A 5306-nucleotide genomic window follows, 5' to 3' on the forward strand; every position below is an offset into this window, starting at 1 on the left:
TTTTGCTATGTGTACTTTGTTTCCTCAGCTATAAGCTCAAATCAAGAAAATATCATTTTGTTGAACTTAGGCCTAAGTTTTATAACCTCAAAGATAGGTTGTTGGTTATTAAAATCATCAAAAATCTAGTAACTATCATGTTTAAAATGCCATAACTTCTTGAAATGACTTAATTCTTTTTTCAATTATCTTATTTATTGTTTCAACTACACATTTCAATTTTTATGTATCATAGTCCTAAAGTAAGACACTTATCATTTTGTGAAATCATCATATTTTACGTGTTTCCTTACATTCTTATCAATATTCTCAATATGTACTTCTTATACCTTTATTCACCATTCATAAACTTGTTTATAAGATTCGAATCTAAAACTTCTATTGTCATGATCCTTCTTTAATGTCTTTGTATTATTTTATCTATCTTTAAACACTTAGAGTATTTTCTTTACAACCTTATCATTACATTACTTGTTAGTAATCCAATACTTCTAATGTCAACTTGCTTATTAGTAATCTATGTTGACATTTTTCACAACTTGTTCCATTCATGTAACTTTATAATTCTTAGTTGTTCATGATGACTTGTTTTGAGTTCATTATCATTTGATTCCATTATACTAACATCATAAACCTTAAACTTTTTGGGATGTTACAATTTGAATTAATGAATTTTCTTGTCGAGCAAGATAAAGGTTGTTGGTAAAGTAAGTTTATGGTAATAAATGTCGTCGGATCAACGTTCTAATCCAATGGTTAGGGGTTCTTCTCGCACTGCTTCAATACCCGTGATATGCGACATTTTGTCGTTGTTAAAGGGTAAAATTGTCACTGCTAAAGAAGTCGGATAAATTCCCTCCTTTGGTGTCCCGCTAATACTAACTTGTCGCCGGTAAAAACCTCTCGTCGCCGCTATTGAGTGTCGTCGGTAATGGTCGACGAAATAAGACCCATCAGGCATCCCTTTCTTTCTTCTTGCTTCCTTCCTGTTCCTTCTGGTTCGCATCTTCTTTGTCGAGCTTCAACCGGCGATCATTCCTTACTATATTGTTCTCCCTACCGTCGCCTTCAACCACCGGCCGGCCAGCACAACCAGTGTTTGCCACTTAATTCCAACGACGAGTCGGCTACTACCGATAATTTTAAATCTTCACCGACAATAGTGAGCATCCCCTTTCATTATTTCTCTATTTTTTTTTCTCATATAACTTAAATTTCCAGCTTATATTTGACATTACTTTTTGAAAAATTATATTTTCAGTTTTTTGAGTTTTTGACTGTGTCACCGATGACTGAAGCTTGATTTTCCGGTCACCATTGTTGGTTTTTAGCCACCATAGTTACCTTGCTCCTTTAATTTCGAGATTATTTGCAAAAATTTGTGTATTTGTGCCTATTATGTGAAATAACCAATATTTATGTATATTTGGTGTTTTTATGAATGAAATGTAGATTGTATGTATGTATGAAAAGTGTATTTGTATGTATGTAAAAAATGTGTATTTATATGTATGTAAGAAATGTGGAATGTATGTATATGTGTATTTGTATGTATATATGTGTATAATGTGTATTGTATGTATGAAATGTGTATATTGCAACGCTATAGTGGAAAAAAAACAAATAAAATAGGATGTTATTATTGATAATTCTATTTAACGTATATGTGTATTTGTATGTAATGTAGATTGTATGTGTGTATAATGTGTATTTCTATGAATGAAAACATGACATTATGTATGTATATTTGAATTTGTATGCAATTTGTACGTAATATGGATTGTATGTATTTTTTGTAAAAAAAAAAAAAAAAAAAAAAAAAAAAAAAAAAAAAAACAAACAAAAAAACAAAAAAAGTGCATTGTAAATAAAACAAATAAAGTATGATACTATTATTGTAGGATGCTATTATTGAAAGAAAAAAAACAAAACAAATAAAGTATGATACTATTATTGTAGGATGCTATTATTGGGAAAAAAAAAACAAATAAAGTAGAATGCTTTTTTAATTATTTATTTAAAATATAATTTAATTTTTAATGTTAAACAGAACTTGAAGAGAGTGGAAACGTTTCGCAAGGCACATTCCAATAAGAATGATATATGTGTTATTGTCGAGGCGGAATAGCAATACGTAAGTATTTAGTTATAATTTTATCATATTATTAAGTATTTATTTATACTTAATTGTTAATCACTTTTGGAAAACATAGAATCGATTGGTGGAAGAGCTCTTAGAACAAACGCAAAGGCCAGAAGGTGAAACAGAGTTAACACCTGCTCAAAAAAAGAGCTACTTTCAAAAGAGTATTAGGTGAACGGTGTCAGAGGCATCGGCCCAAAACCTTATGCTATCCTGCCGAAAAGCTTATGGAATAACTTAACAAGGAGCCCCTTTAGATCTGTCATGTAACAAATACAGCCTAAAAGTCTGACACAAAAAAAGATTTAGCATATTATGATATTAGCTTTCCTAGGAAGGATTGATCTACTAGAGTTTTTCAAGAAATGAAGTGAAAATGGGATGAAATTTAGTCCAGCGCGCATAGCATATATTCCAATTCCAAGTTTAAGATAAGATCTAGACACAAAGCAAAACAAAACAAAACATGAAAAGCTCATTGCTATCAAACTTAAATTGCCAACATCTGAATTCCTCACTGTCAAAGCTGCTTCATTACCCAAAGGGAATATATGCTACTGGCTGAGAGGGCTTTCAAACAAATTCACCATCTATCTCTTCAAATCTAAATCTAAATCTAAAAAAAAAAAAAAAAAAAAAAAAAAGGAATAATACAACATATGACTGTCTGTCTGTCACATACACGAGAAGCCAATGGCGCACAAGAAAAGTCCATTCAAGTGAGGAATAATATTATTAGCTTCAACTGAAACAAAAAAGTGATAGTTGAGAATAATGGTGGAAGTTAGTTATTAATATATGGATGAAAGTGGGATTGGACCTACACAATCAAATTTCTCTCTCAAAAAGACAAATTTTATTGTTTAATAACAACATATTATTAACAAGGAACAAGATATGATTGTGAATATGGAGACTAAACTATTTACAACAAAAACAAAAACCCACACACCACAAGAATCAAGATAGAAATGTAGCACCTTAATTCTGAGTCTTATAAGCCACCAGAATTAGAATTAGCAGCTGTGAGAAAAGCAATTAAACTTCCACCATGAACCCTTCCTTCTGTCATAACAACACTTATATCCATCTCAGGTGGGTGTGGGTCATGAGGTCCCAAAGTGGCCCCACCATGGACACGTTTATCACCATGAACCTTACAAAAATCACTACTACCTTCCCCACTTTTCCCACACCCTTCATATTTACATCTTTTACCCCCGCCATGTCTCACACAACAATTTAAGTACATTTTACTCCCTTGAACGCCTTTCCTACACCACACAGACTCACACCTGGGCCCACCTCCATGAGATATGCAAACACCATATTGGTGATGGTGATGTCAGGTGACTGAACTTGTTGTAGTAGAGAAGAGAGTCAACTCAAGGTCGACTTGATTTTGAAGATCCATTGACGACTCTACTTCATTAGTTCCTTTTGGAGAGGACATGGTGGCTGAACTTGCCTTGCTGTCTGAGGAACTTGAGGATCCCCTTAACCAGAGGCATAATGGTAATTCTGCTTCCATTTCCATTGATTCATCTCTCAAACTCCACTTCCGCTTCATATCTACAGTTGGGTGTTTCTAAGCTACAGATCTAGGGTTAGTTGTTAATTTCTAAGCTACATACAGATACAATTCACAAGCTAGCTCTCTACAATGATAAACTACATCCCACCTCCACTCACAAATCCTCAAGTATCACATCGATCCATTAGCTTACAGTTTGAATTGGAATCCAATCAATCACCAATCATGACTGGCTTCAATTCTGCAAGGGCACTGTAGTATGGTCACATCGAAATCATTCATCCTGTTTCAATAAGTTAGGTAAGATACTGATAAAAACAACTACAAAAATCATAACGCAAAAGGGGGAAGAGGTGAGAACGATTTCGATCATCAAATAACAGGAACTCAAAACATGTCGTGAAAGGGGGAAAGCGGACTTTATGAATATGAAGTATGCAACAATTTCGTTGTGTTTAATCAGTAACCTACTAAACCACACACACACAAAGTGTAAGAACTTACTAAAAGTTTACCATTGAAACAGAAGAAGAAAGAGTCGGGGGCATATGTTAGCTAATACATCATCACGTAATTGGACTGATAGTTAGAGTTCATCACAGAGGTCATTTTCTTCTACTTCGATGGGAACACTTACACAGATCAATAAAACCAAAATATTTTTTCGATCATGATCAACTTGTAAGAAATCGAAGAGTCAACAGTCAACAATCTAAGATTCAGTAATTAACAATCAGAACGAATCTATCCATACGTAAATCATCAAATAAAATTCCATCCACGTATATAACTTAATTCAAGCGAAGATTCATCGACTTGAACAAAACAAACGTCTGACGTTTGGAACAAGGACAAAGCAAACAATACGAAGTATAAAAACTTAAAAATTACCTTGAAAGAGTTGATCGATTTTCAATGCTCATCATGAAAAACAAAGATTTAAGGATGCCGGCGATCGATACAGACGAATTGAGATTTCTATGAGTGACTTATACACAGACAGAGGGCGGAGGGAGTGCGGGTGGAAATTTGACAATGGTGACAAAAAAAAAAAAGGCAGCGCACGTTTAACGATGGGGCGTAAGATAGAGTACAGTGTTCTACACCACCTTTCTCCTTGTGGCGACAATAAAAAAGGAAATATGCCACGTCATTAAATCACATGTGTCTCTTACCAACGTTATCCTAAAACAAAAAAAGGATAATAAGGTTTTTATTTTGTATATTAAGTTGATTTTTTTTTATATATATTATACTAACATCATTATTATAATAAAGTTTTAATTTTATTCACAATAAATCTTTAAGGTCATTTGTTGTACATATTACACCAACATGATTGTTATAATAATTTAAAAAATAATAATAAAATTTAACTATGTCCACATTAAATCTTTATTTTTAATATGTTTTATCATTTTATCTAACTCTTTTACAATTTATATTAGTATCTAGTTAGATGGTTTCACCATTTCATCTTCTCATTTTAATCATCAATTCACCAAAACCACAGTTTTAATCAAAAGGTTACGTAAGCCAGTAGCGGAGTCAGGTCAAAGTAAAAGAGTGTCCTTGAAAAGTAATGGAATATCCCCGATAAGTAATGGCTCCGCCAATTAGGTATCCCCG

At 32.9% G+C, this 5306-nt stretch overlaps 1 long non-coding RNA gene across 1 annotated transcript; it reads right to left on the minus strand.

Annotated features, from left to right (window-relative positions):
• Positions 1-2940: 2940 nt before the first annotated feature.
• Positions 2941-4782, minus strand: LOC145003345 (uncharacterized). Its single transcript, XR_013661926.1, has 2 exons — positions 4569-4782; positions 2941-3960 (listed from the first exon to the last, which is right to left on the minus strand). It is a non-coding gene; the product is annotated as an uncharacterized LOC145003345 (long non-coding RNA).
• Between the last annotated feature and the right edge of the window lie 524 nt (positions 4783-5306).

Source organism: Lactuca saligna, chromosome 6 (genome assembly GCF_052625555.1).
Source record: "Lactuca saligna cultivar CGN05327 chromosome 6, ASM5262555v1, whole genome shotgun sequence".
Classification (NCBI taxonomy): Eukaryota; Viridiplantae; Streptophyta; class Magnoliopsida; order Asterales; family Asteraceae; genus Lactuca; species Lactuca saligna.